The sequence below is a fragment of the Sander lucioperca genome, chromosome 8 (assembly GCF_008315115.2).
Source record: "Sander lucioperca isolate FBNREF2018 chromosome 8, SLUC_FBN_1.2, whole genome shotgun sequence".
Classification (NCBI taxonomy): domain Eukaryota; kingdom Metazoa; phylum Chordata; class Actinopteri; order Perciformes; family Percidae; genus Sander; species Sander lucioperca.
In genome coordinates this window covers 7079773-7096025 of record NC_050180.1, presented here as the reverse complement: position 1 = coordinate 7096025, position 16253 = coordinate 7079773, and the positions used below count along the sequence as shown (strand labels likewise).

At 39.7% G+C, this 16253-nt stretch overlaps 1 long non-coding RNA gene across 3 annotated transcripts in view; it reads right to left on the bottom strand.

Moving 5' to 3' along the window:
- LOC116047621 overlaps window positions 1–14628 on the bottom strand; it is a 118998-nt gene extending 104370 nt beyond the window's left edge. For all 3 annotated transcript variants that reach the window (XR_004104430.2, XR_004104431.2, XR_004104433.2), the window contains exons 1-2: window positions 14467–14628; window positions 12068–12192 (exon numbers count right to left, since the gene is read on the bottom strand). This is a non-coding gene — a long non-coding RNA (uncharacterized LOC116047621). The remainder of the gene's footprint in view (window positions 1–12067; window positions 12193–14466) is intronic.
- Between the last annotated feature and the right edge of the window lie 1625 nt (window positions 14629–16253).

Genomic DNA, 16253 nt, shown 5'->3' with positions numbered 1-16253 from the left:
TTATGAATTGTGAGTGTATGCAGCAGTGGTGGTAGAAGTATTCAGATCTTTTACTTAAGTAAAAGCAGGGCTTAATTTGAGCCGGAACACGCCGGAACATGTTCCGGCACCTCCGACGTTGAATCCGGAACCTTTTTTATTGGATCCGGCACCTCCTGTGTCACTATGAAAAATGAATCGCCTAAATGAAAAAAATAAACTACTGTTTGTGTAGTGTTCAATGTTGTTATCTTTCTTGTTAGTCTTTATTCCCCATTGGAGTTCCACAAAAGTCTTGTGTTTGCATTTTCAGTGCGTTTTGAGGTGAATTTTCAGGGTAAGACAGAGGGGGGAGAGGGACGGAGGGAGGGGAGACGGAGGGGGGAGAGGGACGGAGGGAGGGGAGGCACTTCAACAGCGCCGCGCTGCACTCCAAGTGACACAAGCGCTTGTGCTGGTTGAGATTGCTGTTATAGCCTCATTTCACTCAGGGGAAAAATGTCAAAAAGACAACAAAGTTTGCTTAACTTTTTCAAATACGCTGGCCAGTCGGATCCCAAACAAGCAAAAATCGTTTCTGCCGATCAAGAATGTGGAGACCACGGTGGGTTTTTTGTTTTAATTGTCCGATGGATAATTGCTGCTTGTGAAAACGGTCGTTGCAGTGTATTTTTTAATTTTTTTTTACATTTCGCACCGATGCAGTGCACATTCTCAAATAAAAATAAACATTGCCCTGATGTACACACAGCGTTGTTTAGGCTTTTTTAGTCAGAGTCAGAGAAGCTACGTAGGCAGGTGTAATTTTTTTTTTTGGTTCCGTTACCTCCAAGCCCCGTTTTGAGTCGCCGGATCCACCCCTCCTCTGCGCTCCGGGACCTCCCACTTTACAAATTAAGCACTGAGTAAAAGTACTAATACCACCCTGTAAAAAATACTCTGTTCCAATTCAAAGTCCTGCACTGAAAATGTTACTCAAGTAAAAGTATGCAAGTATCATCAGGAAAATGTACTTAACGTGTTAAAAGTAAAAGTACTCAATGCAGAAAAATCCTCACATATTAGAAACTGGAAACAATTAAAAAAGTTCAACCAACTTTTTAATCGTCTAATCATTTCAGCTGTAGGTGTAGGCCTATATATTTCTGTGTATATGTCATTTATAATACAATATTTTATAAACTACACGTGTTTTGTGTGCAAAACTTAATTTGTAAAGTAACTAGTAACTAAAGCTGTCAGATGAATGTAGTGGAGTAAAAAGTACAATATTTCATCTAAAATATAGTGGAGTAGAAGTAGAAAGTGGCATGAAAATACTCAAGTAAAGTACCTCTGATTTGTACTTAACTACCGTACTTGAGTAAATATACTTTGTTACATTCCACCACTGTATGCAAATATATTAAAATTCACAGAACACTACATTAGTAAGTTATTGGTGAGCCAATATTTCAGCAGGGAGGGGAGTCTAAACAGTTGATCTGTTCCATGATAATGACATACCAATTATTTATTATTATATCCCCGTGACCAATAGGCTACTTGATGTTTTCCTAAACAGAGCATGAAGCAATCTTTAAAATGCATTTTTATGGATTCAAGCAACATGCCTCACTTCAGTGCACATCCACTGATACCAAACAGAAAAAATAATTAAGGACATGATGATTTCATATTTTGTGCATGAGCATTGAATGGGGGAGGCTGGACTATTCCTGAAACCCATTAAAACCTTCGTGTCGAGTACCTGAAATCGTGGGCCATGTTGCCTTTTTTTTTTTTTTTTTTTTTTCCCTATAATGCAAACAGTGTTAAAGCAAATTCTATTTTCCGTGAGTTGACTGTCACTGTGAGTGGGCTCAACAGGTCATGTTAGTCATTGTTATGATGAGTCATTCATGCTGCAGTGCTGGAACTTAATCTGCGTCAGATACAGAGTTTATTTTCTATGAAAACTACAGTAGATAACTATTTTAGATATCATCTATATCTATAAGTCTAACATTCAAGGCCCTGAAATATAAAGCCACCAGTTAGTACAATTGTTAAATTTTCATGATAATTGTGACAATCCCTGACATAAAAAATATTTTAAGTCCACATAATAGCTTTTTTCTGGAGCGTTTAATAGCTTTACATGGTCTTCATCAGTAGATGGAGTATAATCAGTTGTTGTGGAGATTGATCTATTTATACCATAACACTGTCTGGACTTCTGTGGAGGATGAAATTATTGTATCAAGAGATTTCTGTGAGATCTCCAGGAAACTCCATCCACTTACAATGATATGGTTGAAAGCTCCAGGAAAGCTAGTAAGTTGAACTTTAGTTGAGTGCATTTTGTCACACTATCACTTCCAGCACCAAGAGTGAACTTTCATGCATGACAAGTCTTATTTTGGAATTCAAATTTTAACTATAATGAAAAGAAAGTCGAACCCAGTCATTATGCAGGATGTTTCACACTTGCTTTATTCATAATTTCATTTTTAGAATGGAATAAACTCTTCTACCTTATAACCAATCATGTCTGCATCTCTTTCTTTCTGTCATAGACCTGAACTTTTAAACTCCAAACTCATACATTGCAGAATGCGTTATATAATCATGTGTCTTCCTGATGTAAAAGGGATGTTTTAAAGTGATGTCCCTAAAAAGGATGACCACTTAGGATGAAAGCTGCTTTGACAGTAAGTAGTAACATAGTGCATTAGGAAGTTAAAAAGCTCCATAAAGTACTTGAGAAATCAAAGAAGGGATAAGGTATGTTATATTTAGTTGTCTAGGTTGCTAACAAATAGGTTCTGTTTTCTGTTAAGTTTCACCATTTCCTTAAAAGGCACAGTTTGAATAAGTTTTGAATAAGGGCTGTGTCCATTTCTCTGTGGGTTGATCGTTTTGATACTTTCAGTTTGTAAATAGCACATAGACCTGCTTTATGAACAAGATATATATATATATATATATATATATACATATACATACATACACACACACACACACAACCGGTCAAAAATTTGGGGTCACTTAGAAATTTCCATTCCACTCCATTCCAGACAGAATACCAGCTGAGATCAGTTGCATTGTTTTTTTAATCAGGGCAGCAGTTTTCAGATTACATTATGTGCTTACATAATTGCAAAAAGGTTCTTGACTGTTGTAGAAAGAAGTGGCTGATCTTTAATGCAATATCTACATTGCCCATTATCAGCAACCATTCATCCAATGTTCCAAAGGCACATTCTGTTTACTAATCTGATATCATTTTAAAAGGCTAACTGAGAAAACATTGGCGAACCCTTTTGCAATTATGTGTTTATTAGTTTTTTTCATGCACAGTAGTACACCATACTACACTGTAAATACAAGCATCTGAAGCATGCAGGCCACTCCTGTGTGTATCTCTGTTACTCCTCGCCAGATTGTGAGTTTATGCTTGTATGCATTGCAAATCAAGCCAAAAGTACTCATCGTCTAAGGTTTAAAAGCAATGATACTTGTAACTGCTACAACTGAACTTGTAACTGCTTTTTCAGTTTTTCTTCGGATGCAAAAGCACTCCCACAATAAAGTCAACATTAATTCAATACCATTTCCTTAATTGCATTCAATTATGAGCAAAGGGCAAAAAACGGAGCCAAGATTTTATAAACAATACAGCCTTTGTTTACAGAAATTTCTTATCTGGGGATGTGCAGGACATTAACCATGACAAACATTTGTTTTGTTTGGGACTCAAGGAAAAAGCACTGCGACTCTAAATCAGTGGATATGATCATAAACATAGCATTCTAACCATGGGTTTTAAAACAGTTAAAACTTGACAACAGTACTGCAGGAGTGGACATGTTTTGTTTCGACATTTTTATCAATGTTTATATTGTATTATCCATGTTTTATTATTTATTATTTCACCCCAAAAATGTATTTTTAGCTTAAAGACAAGCAGTTACATTTGGGATAATGTTGCTCACATTATGGTTCCCAAGCTGAGGTTCAGGGGGTTGCGAGAAAAATCTGACCGGGGTCACGAAATGATTAATGAGATAGAAAAGAAGAAAACTAAACATCACTGCTATGCATAATTTGTTTATTTTCTCTGGCTCTTCTTAATCTTTCCTATGTTTTTTTTTTTTTATAGTGAAATAGTGGAGACTTGATCAGGACTGTAAAACCTAACAAAGCTTTGTGAACCTGTGCATTATGATGAATATATATCTGTATTTAACCTTTTGCCATGCTGCACTATGCTGACACAGCACATTCAAAGGAATGACAATAAACACCCCTAAAATAAAATATATTTTTAGTTCAATGCTTTCTTTTTCATGGATGCTATAATTTAATTCATGGACAATATGGTAACACCAACTATGTGGTTAGCTGCTTAGTGCAGCTGAAGCTTGTGGCAAATTGTCACATATGTATACTGTATGTATTGCAGTATAAAAGACAAAAAAACTACATTATTTAGTCAGTGCAATTGCATTCATGTGTAATACATTTTTCAAGGTGCAATGCTCATTCAGCTGATTGCTGCACACACCCATCACAGCTCATTATCAGGGCACAGTGCATTTACTCCTACACTGGTTCTTGCAAAAACCTGCGGCACACAGCTGCTTGGTAAGGGGATCTCTAACGCCACTGCCACTCAACTTATTCTGGTATGCTGCTTGTTTCTACTGGCAGTGGGCCGCTGCCACCGACTGCTCTCTTGTGCTCAGATGTCTTGCTTGGAGCCAGATGAAGAATCTCTGAAGACATTGCCATTCCTTTCTAAATCCACTGTTTGAGCTTGTTTTTTCACATTCAAAAGCCAATCATATCCTTTTAGTCTTTGGTTATTTTGGTGTATGCGCAATATTGGACGGAAATCTGTTCCATGAAGCAACTGATTATGTGACTGTTACACAAATAGCATCGACGGGGGAACAGCCTATCATAGGAAAGACCGCGTTAGTTTGTCATTATAATTTCCATAAGTCTCATATTAAATTCTGGGCACTGATATCTCAACAGAAAAGTACACTGACAGACGTTACCGTTACTTTTCAGTGGTGGAATGTAACTAAGTACATTTATTCAAGTACCCTATTTAGATCTCCAAAAAATGTACTATAGAAACTTAGATTCCTACGTATGTTTTGCTTTCCTTAATGTATTTGTTTCCTTCCCATTACCACTTGACTACCACTGGTATGGGTTACATGTGGGTGGGGAAACATAACTATCTTTACGACAACAAGCAAAGACGGTATACCCATTTCAAGGCAGTGGTTTCTCACAATGGCAGGAAGACTCTTTAGTGCTTGTGTCCCTCTCAGTAAGGATCAACCTGGGCAGACATTTCCTCGTGTGATAGCAGAGCTACACTCTGCAATTGGTTTTGTTAGCAGACGTCCTGAATAGTCGGCTCCATAAACAAGACACTTATTCCCCTTTTCTCTACTTAACTGAGAGGATTTCTGCATGTTGAACATTCCAGCATGTCTTGCTGAATGACAGCTTACTTTAGGAGAACCTTATTTTGTCTTCATAAAGCAAGAGGAACAAATTGTTTAACAACCAATGAAGCTAGGTTTACACGTTTGGTCTGTTGTGCCTCAAAGACAACATCCATACAGTTTAGTGTATAAAAAAACATATTAAATAAACAATACATGGAATACAATTCCTTGGTCCCATTGAAGTTCAATGTAAAGCGCTTTGCAACAGAGTGATCATATCCACAATACTAACCCTGCTGGACAATATGATCCAGGCTGCACAACGCTTTTTTTTTTTTTTTTTATTCATCCTTTTATTTCCACATATAAATAAAAATGTCTATTTATTTATATATATATATATAAAAATTATGAGTTAAATGGGTTTTTACTGCAGTTTTGATAAGCCCAAATTCACACCCCTAACCCACCCTGACATCAAACAACCATCTGCACCCTCACCCCCCCACACTGACTTTCCAACCTGCGCACAGGATCTGTGAAGAGGGTGTGTGTCAGGTCTTTCAGAAGTAGAAGATCAGGAAGGTGCCTGGCCATATTCACACAGATCTTCAACAGATCACTGGAGCTGTGTGAAGTCTATCCCTGCTTTAAACGCTCCACCATCATCCCCGTCCCCAAAAAATCCACTATAACAGGATTAAATGACTACAGACCTGTCTCATAAATGACTACAGACCTGTCTCATGAAATTCTTTGAGAGGCTGTTGTTGACCAAACTGAAGGACATCACAGGGCCCCTGCAGTTTGCCTACCAGCCAAACAACTCAGTGGCTGATGCAGTTAACATGGGACTATACTACATCCTGCAACACCTCGACTCCCCAGGGACATACGCAAGGATCCTGCTTGTGCATTTCAGCTCGGCGTTCAAACCCATCATCCCAGAAATCCTCCGCTCCAAAGTCACCCAGCTCACTGTCCCAGCCCCCACCTGTCTGGGGAACACACACTTCCTGACAGACAGGAGGTGAGGTTAGGGAAAAATCTCATCAAGCACGTAGACCAGGGGTCAACGTTTTTTAGGCTAAGGACCCCTTAGCTAAAAGAGAGACAGAGCAGGGACCCCTACTTATGCTGTAAAATTGAGTTCAAAATAAAAGCCACCCTACAATGATGTGTAGGTTGGCATAAGGGTCCGTGTACTTGGTGGCCAACGGATTTTCGTTTTGAAAGGAAAAAAACAAAAACGAAAAACGGCCAGTTTCCCAATTACCATTGTAAATAGGAAAACAAAAAACGGAAAACAACCCATTATTCGTTTTTTGTTTTGATATTAAAAAACGGAAAACGAAAAACAATCTCGTTATCCGATTGTCTTTGATGTATTTGTAGATGGAACTCGGAAATTAAAATGTGTGTATAAATCTTATTCCTTTGTCAGTACCCGATCCGTACCGCCTGTAAAATCCGTTCTGTGCACTGCCTGATCAGTTCTACGCTTGCGCGAGCACCGGCAAACTTCACAGCTCTTCTTCTTCTTCTTCTTTGGGATTTTACGGCAGCCGGCATCCAAAAAGTTGCATTGCTGCCATCTATGGAACTAGCACCGCAGTGCATTATATCCTGTTATACAGTCCAGTGTCTATTAAAAATTTAAACAAACAACTTCACAGCTCTATGCACGCATTGGCTTAAGGATGTTTGGACATTCCCGGTTACCGGAAGAAAACATTAGACAGTGACAGTAGACCGTTATGATGGCAGAGATGAAGTTTACAAGGTGTTTGCTGGAGTTGCCTAAAGTATCTGTTAATGATATACGGAGGGTCGTCTGGCCATCCAGTACAACACCATGTAGCAAATTGAATAAAGGCTTCAAATTTTACGTTTCATCATTTCTTTGCAACTTTGAAGGTAATTTGCTAACGCTAGCTAGCCTGAGCTAGAAGCCTTGCTTTGGTGTTTTAAGTCATGACTCCGTCCTGCTTCAGGTTAACCATGCTTTTAATAAAGTTTAAGCATGTGTATACCTCTCACTTCATGTGTTTGTACTTTTATGAAAGTATCGGGTAAAACAGGGCTACAAATGAGATCTCTGTGAGAGACCAGCATACTCCTAGCAAACTATTATGTAGCTTAATGCTGGACATTTCACCCCTAATTCTGGTCACTTTACTGTATTTGTATTTGTTTAGTATTTGGTTTAGAAGCCTTTATTGGTGATTTTTACGGTACAAAGTCCTGCTGCATACGTACATAGCTAGCTATATGCTCCGCTATGTCGCGTTAGCATGCAGCTACAATAGTTATGAGTATGCTAATGTTAGATTGTAGTGGAACGAAGCAGCACTTTCTAATGTCAAAAATCACAGATAAAGGCTTCTGAACCAAACACTACACAATCGGACATGTTTCAGCAGGAATGTGACCCGGAATTGGGGAGAATTTAACAACATTGCCAGCTAAGATGACCGTTAGCATGTAGCTACTATAGTGTTTACTGCCGTTGGCATGTAGCTACTAGTGGTATACAGCAGTGGTGGCTGGGAGAGCTGTCATCCCATCTTCAAAAGGACACTTATGTACGTTTACACTTCATCGCATTAATAATAGACAGTCTATGGTTATTAGTCAAGACGAAGTATTAAAGGTAAAAACATGAATGTAAACAACACAACAACGATGTCGCTACACGGTTTTGGATCAGTGACAAGTTTCGAATGTTTGTAGCTATGACTATTGTATAATAAAGATTTAATAAAAAAAGATTTAATAAAAAAGTTGTAATGTTTGGTCGTAAAGTGTTGACACATGGTACAAACATAGACTGTAAATCGCACATGGACATTGTTAGTTTTCTACTACGTAATTATGCGCATGCACAGAACGGATCTTACAGGCCAATAAATGCTATTGAAGGGCGGGTCTTGGCGTGGCGGGAGTAACTTCCGGGTCACGAAAAAATACCAATGCAAAATTAAGGAATACGACTTATACACACGTATTTTAATTTCCGAGTTCCATCTACAAATACATCAAAGACAATCGGATAACAAGATTGTTTTTCGTTTTCCGTTTTTTAATATCAAAACAAAAAACGAATAATGGGTTGTTTTCCTATTTACTAATGGTAATTGGGAAAGTGGCCGTTTTTCGTTTTTGTTTTTTTCCTTTCAAAACGAAAATCCGTTGGCCACCAAGTACACGGACCCATAAGGCCTTTTACACATAGCTTTTTTTATGGTGCATACAATACTAAGCTATTGCAATATTTTTTTTTTTTTTTTACATATTCATATATATTTATGTTTTAATGTTAAACATACATGTGGCACAATCAATCCTTAACTGTATTTGGATGTTTACTTTAGTGGCTAGCTACGTATAGACCAGTAAGCCTATCAATCTGTTTTTTTTCCTCACAAATAGGCTGGTTTATCGTTGCTAATAATATGTTCATTATTATACATGTATATTTCTTTCATCAACTTTGGTGTGTCCCCCTGCAGTAACTCTGAGGACCCCCTACGGGCTCCGGACCCCATGTTACAGATCTTTGACCGAGACTAGGGCTGCAACTAACGATTATTTTAATAATCGATTAATCTGTCGATTATTTTTTCGATTAATCGATGAATCGGATAAAAAAACAAAAAAGCATTAATTTACATCAACTCAATACATACTTACATACTTGTTGTTTTAGTTAATAGTTGTGTAAAGGTAAGTAACTCAAAGAGTAGATACAAACACACACACACACACACACACACACACACACACACGTTCACTTGAAGCTTATTCATTAAATTATTACCATCATTGTGGTAAGTGTGAGTTAAGTTCATTTGTACACCACATTTAAACACAGCTTAAGATGACCAAGTGCTATAAAATAACTTTAAAATGAAATTAAAAAGTACAACACACACAAATATATTTGTCAACAATAACTGATATGGGACAAAGCACAGAATATATACACATGACAATAGATTGAAAAATTAATGGGCCAAAAAAGGCGAGTGAATAAAAACGTGTCTTTAGTCCTGCTTTCCTACTGTTATTAACGAGCTAACGCTAGCTTGTCATGCTAGTCAGCTGGATAACGAGTAAACACCACACCAGCACCACTGGAGGGACGTTACGTTCCTCACTTCAAAACGGAACAAAAGTAGGATTCTGTAGTGACTTTACCCTGCTGTTGAACTCCCTTCCTCCTCATCAAGGACTCCAACATGTTTACGTTTTAGGTGTTGAATCATCACCGTGGTGCGCCCGTGCCATGCCGTGTCACTTTTGCTTATCTTGCAATTAACACGTTTTCGATTTATTTAGTGTGAAATGTTCCCACACGTTGGATGACTTAGGTCGTACTGATTTCTCTGCCTCCGCCGTGTGTTTCAGAACAACGTTAAGGGTCTCTCCGGTCTCTCTCCGTATTTCCTCTACCCCCGCTCTGCTCTTTTTTCTTTTCTTTCGCTCCGCGCCGCTCCGCACGGCACTCAACTCAATTGCTTTTATCTCTGCGACTGAGTGGCGTGTCGCGCGACACAACGAATCGATAATGAAATTCGTTGCCAACTTTTTTAATAATCGAATTTTATCGATTTTATCGATTCGTTGTTGCAGCCCTAACCGAGACCATCAGTACTGGCATCCCGCAGGGATGTGTGCTCTCCCCACTGCTCTTCTATACCAACAACTGCACCTCAGAAGACTCATGTGTTAAACTCCTGAAATTTGCAGACAATGCAACAGTCATTGGCCTCATTCAGGACAGTGACGAGTCTGCTGGCACTCTGGTGTGGTCAGAACAACCTGGAGCTGAACGCTCTCAAAACTGTGTAGATGACAGTGGACTTCAAGGTGAGCCCCCCGTCACCATACTCAACAAAACTGTCTGCTGTAGAATCCTTCAGGTTTCTGTTATCCCCCATATCTCAGGACCCAAAATGGACATCCAACATGGACACCATCAGGAAAAAGGTCCAGCAGAGGATGTACTTTCTGCGCCAGCTCAGGAAGTTCAACCTGCCTCAGGAGCTGCTGATACAATTTTACTCGGTCCTATCCCTGAACGATAACCTGGTGTAGCCAGACAATACTCCAGGGATGACGCAGCGCTATGGAGGCTTCGTGAATGACTTTTGACACAGGATAATACAACTAATTAATAATACTAATTGAAATGGCTCGTGATTAGGCACAAACAAAGCAGCTTTAGAGTTGATCTCGCTCCTATCAGAATTGGAACCAGAGCTGCCGCCGTTGGCGTTAGTTGAACTGCTGATCTCTTCCTGGTTCCATGCGACAGATTTAGCAAGGAGTTAAACCCCTAAACCGCTGTGTCAAATCCAAGGGCACAGGAAGTATGGCGTTACATCACACAGTGAGTGTATGTCCGTTGCCATGGACACAAATGCACAACATGCACCGATTGCAAAATTCCGCAATATGCAATGTTTTAGGACTAAATAGGGCACAATCACTTTTCGGTAAGAATGAAGATATAATAGGATTTTGCACTGCACACACATGCAACATACACACTATCCACACATTCAAAGAAAGAAACATTCACACACAATGCACACATATACAAAGACAGCCTCACAGCTCTCCTTACACACACGCACAAAGCTCTGTCAAGGCTCAGCCTTCTATTCTCACTTTCTGCAGCGTCCGTGCCACTGTTACGATACACCTGTCATCACGATGTCAGCTGTCTGACCGTAGTTGTCAGCTATCTGGCTGATGTACAACTACTTCCTAGAAGCTCTTCAAGCTGATATAGACCCACAGACACGGCACAGTTTCACAGAATTAAGCAATAAAGCTGCCAGCTTATGACAGAAACTTTTCTTAAACAAAACGTATTACTGAGCATGGTGGAAATGTCGAGTTGTGCCTATTTATCTATAGATATTTAAGACAATCTTCATTGTTTTTGAGACGAATAAATAATTTTAATAAAGTAAACATCACAAATTAAAACAGAATCCTAACACCTCTCCATCTGTGCAACAAGGGTTCTTTGCATGCGTTGGAGGGGGGGGGAATCATCAGAAAACGTTTCTACTGTTGAATGCTCAGCAGTAGAGGGGATAGACCGACACATCAGCATGCATAAACAAAAAAAGCAATGACTTTGTTTGCACTCCTTTTTTTTTAAGCATTTTTTGGGGCATTTTCGGCCTTAATTTTTGACAGGACAGCTGAAGACATGAACGGGGAGAGAGAGGGGGAATGACATAAAGCAAAGGGCCACAGGTCGGAGTTGAACCTGGGCCCGCTGCATCGAGGAGTAAACCTCTATAATCTCTGACAAACGAGTTTTAAGTTTCTGTGAACATAAAAAAGGAATAGGTTTCTCAAGTGCCCATGTTTTACTTGTGGTTTGTACTGGGAAATAGTCATTTTACACCTCAACGCAAACAGGCTGAGATGCACAAGTCAGACAGATAATGCAACAGTATCCACTATGTCATATCCTCCAAAATCCTCAAAAATGAAAAAAAGATGTCTGCTGCCCGTTTCATTAGAATGATTACCTACTCTCTCCGTCTCTGTCAACCAATCCTCCTCTGACAAATGCATTCAGTTCAAATTACTTCTCGCCAAAGACACACCTCTCAGTAACACGTCCTCTTCTTCCCTTACTGGTCCGATCCATCTACACGGTCACATTAGTTGGCTCCAACCTCCTGCCAACACCAGGCACTGGAGCAGGGCTTTTTCCACTCCACCTGCATTTCTGTGGAATGCATGAGATACTTTTTAATGGGTCAATCATATGAACATCATCCCTATTATTCCAACATTATTATTATTGTTTTAAATATTCATTTTTTATGTCTTATTTTCAGACCATTCATGTGTCTCTTTATAACCATACTGCACAGACCTATGCAGCTCTTGCTGTTGCCATGCAACTACAAGCCCTTATGAATCAGGGCTCTGACTTGCTAAAATTATAGCTGCAGCGAGTATAGATGCAGTCAATCGACAGAAAAATAATTAATTAAATTAAATAAATTAAATAAAAATAATTTGAACTGACAAAACAAGACATTTAAACACATTACCTTGGAGAAACTGGGATGGACATTTTTCACTATTTTCTGACATTTTATAGAAAGAGTAATCGAGTAATTGATCATTGAATAATTGATAATGAAAATAACAGTTAGTTGTAAACCTCATTGGCTCAATTAAATACCCTTCAACATGAAAGAAAAAAAAAGAAAAAAAAATGTTTGTAGAAACTTTGTCAAGTGGGTTAAGAAGTTTGTTTATTGTAGAAAACCAGAGGAGCACGCAAAAGCAAAAACCAAAACGTAACATAGGAGGCAAACATCAGTAAATATTGAGAAGTGTGAGCTGCAAGGTCTGTGGTACATTCCCATTGCAAATATGCCATTAACATAGATTGAGTAAAAGGGCCAAAACCCGTCTACGTTGATTATAGCGCCCCTTAATGGCCGATCTTTGCCAAATTTGGTACAGAGCCTCAGAGCGTTTCGCGTTGATTGCATTAACTGTGGCAGTGATATTGCAATTGCAAATTTCCCATTTAAATGCACTGAGTTATTGGCCAAAACAAATAAACATTGCTTATAGCGCCCTCTAAGGCCCGATCTTTGCCGAATTTGGTACAGAGCATCATAGTGGGATGTTGAACAATGATCTTAAGTTCTTTGCTGATAACATTTAATTTGGTCGAGATATGATATGATACGTGTGTGGTAGCTAGCTAGGAAAATTTGTTTGGTCGTGAAATGCGCATACTTTAACGTAGCAAAATTCCTTGAGTAAGTTTTGGTCACGTCAATCTGGAGATGCTACATACCAGGTTTCGTGCTGATCTGTCGCATGGCCTAGGACGAGTTCGAAAAAGTTGGTTTTGCACATTGCACAATATTGCGGAAAGAAATTAAAGCAGAAATGGGCGTGGCCTATATCCTGTGATTCAGCTTGATTCAATAAATACGTGGATGTAAGGTTTTCTAATGTGTGATATGTAATGTGGGAGATAAAGGCAAAAAAACATTATAGCGACACCTAGTGGTCCACATGTGTAATTTTTGGTAGGTGTGGTCCATGACCCATTGTCTATCTACCCTGTAAAATTAAAGTTGTTCACGTTAGTGTAAGTAGTAAATTTAGACGTGGATCCCATAGGCCACGCCCACTTTGACCCCTCAGTACCCCACTCTAGGGTTGGCCTCAGGAGTGGCCCTAGATGGTACCCAACAAATTTTGTAAAAATCGGATGAGCAATTCATGAGATATAAAGTTTTTGTACTTGTAGCGCCCCCTAGTGACCAATTTTCGTAAAACGCATGGGGGCCCTCCAGAGGGTCATGGCAAACAAGAATCTAAAGTTTGGCATTGATAGCATTTATTTTGGCTGAGATATGGCAAAGTTGGTGTTTTCATAGTTAGCTAGACAAATTTGTTTGTGCGTAATATGCGCAATTTTTATCCTATCAAAATATATTTTTTTTTATTACCTTTTTGTCAGGCCCATCTGGAGATGCTACCTGCCAAATTTCGTGCCGATCGGCCGATCATCTAGGAGGAGTTCGAAAAAGTAGTTTTTTGATAAATCGCGATTTTTCACGCATAAAAGTTTAGGCGGAAATGGGCGTGGCCTATATCACGTGATTCAGTTGGATCCAGGGAACACGTGGATATATGGTTTTAGAATGTCCGGTGTACGGTTTAGGAGTTATAGGGCCAAACGCGGTTTTTTCTGCTATAGCGCCACCTAGTGGTGGAAGTGGGTCAATTGTTGCACCTGAGGTCCTTCCTGAGTTTGGGACCAGTCCTAAAAATGGCAACCCCCCACCATGTACGGTTTAGGCTGTAGTCGGAGTTTTAGGCGGAGAAGAATAACGATGATGATTAATCATCAGAAAAACAATAGGGTTCCACAGCCCTACTGTGCGAACGGCGTAGCTCTTGCTACCACCGGTTCTTGCAGACTCGGGCTTGGACCCCTAAAAACCTCAAAAACACAACTCACCATTTTACATCTGTAAGTCAAGGCCCACCCTGGGTGTTTTCCAAGGAATGGGAAGGCTCGGTGAACCCCTCACCCCACACGGTCAGAGGAAGAGAAGCATCAGCAAGACTCTCACATATATGCACCTGTCCATGATGTGATCCCAAGGAGGCCCCTGCTGGGAGGCAAGTTTGTGAGGGTTCAGAAAGAAATTAGGGATAGACAGGAAGAAGAGAAAGAGTAGTACAGGTCAGATAGAGTCAGGCTCAATTTCCTGGTAGATTATGCTGTACTTATAGCCTCTTATTTTAACCAGTCTAATTGTTGTATACCCCACCCACTCTGGATTAACCTCCTTAATTAAACACAGCAGGATAAACATTTGATATTTCCCAACAGAAAGAATCAACATGAAAATCAACTCAAGCACAGACCCTGAGCAAATGCTGTCATACCAGAGTTAATCCACCAGCAGAGTGCTGATGTTTGGACATGCCATAAAGGTTACTAATTGTATTGATCCATAGATATCACGGAAGAGTCAGAAACACGTAAACACGGATGGAGCTAGAAAACGTTGGTCGAGAAAAAGTAACAATCCTTTAAAGTCATTTTAATCAAGTAAAAGAAAAATTCCTTTAATTAACTTCTACTCAAGTAAAAATAACCTTCCTTTAACAAACTTTTACTTACTTCTGTAAACATGTAGTAAAAGAGTAAAACAGCAAAAAGTGAAATGTTAAAATGTCTGAGTAAATGTTAGTGCTACAGTTTAGATGTTAAGAATACATGTTGTCAAAACCCAGCATATGGGCAACGACAAAAAACGTCAAAGGACACAGACTGCCAAATAATACATTATTTATTTTAAAAAAAGACTGTAAATTGACAAATTTAAGTACAAGGTGTGCTAGTCAGTGACATCAGTAACAGTAGTATCAGTAAGTCCATGTGGGTGTGTGTAGATAGTGTTGTGAACGGTGTGTAGATAGTGTTGGAAGTAAAAGATAAGTAACAAATAATTTAGCCTACTAAGCAAAAGGGTTGCAAGCGCTGGCAGAAAGAGAGCGACAGTGACTGGAAGCTGGGCCTTTCTAGCCTGTGGAACAATGGGACCAGGTGCTTCCAAACTGGCTGCCGGACTGCAATCAAGGAGAAGCTATTAAAGGCCCCGGACACCCACACAGGTGTTTTCAGTTATTCTGGCTGATTAGACCTCTTCCCAGGACTGTGTGGGTGTGTTTAGACTGAATGATTGACATCTCTCACCGGCACTTTCCACTGGATGCGGAACGTCGACGGAGTCATTAGGTTTCCATTAAAGTCAATACACAGAGCTTCTATTTTTGCCGGACGCCAGAGAGCTCCGCAGCAATTCAGCAGACGGCAGATAGTGCGGGACAGGAAGTCGAGCACAGAAACAAAACAAAAATCCGGTTAATTTTCAAAATAAAATACACCGTGCTCACAGCGGATCATATTTCCCTGCACTATACCTTGAAAACGCAGCACAGAGTAGTTTCCCCTCTACTCCTCTGGATGGAAACTAACTGTTGTTGGTTTTGTGGTTCTATTCTACGTGAATTCGCGAGATATTGTGGGTCCTCGTGACTACAGCTGTCAGTCATGGCCGCAGCCGTGCCGCAACAAATCCTTACCTGGTGGGTATTGACCATAGACAGTATATAAGAGTGGACCAACAGATCCCGTTGCTCTGGACGGAGACCAGTGAAGGATATTAGAAGCACTTTTCCGGTGAGCGCTGAGCGTTACTGCGCAGCCTCCAACTGAGAGAAACGACGTAAATG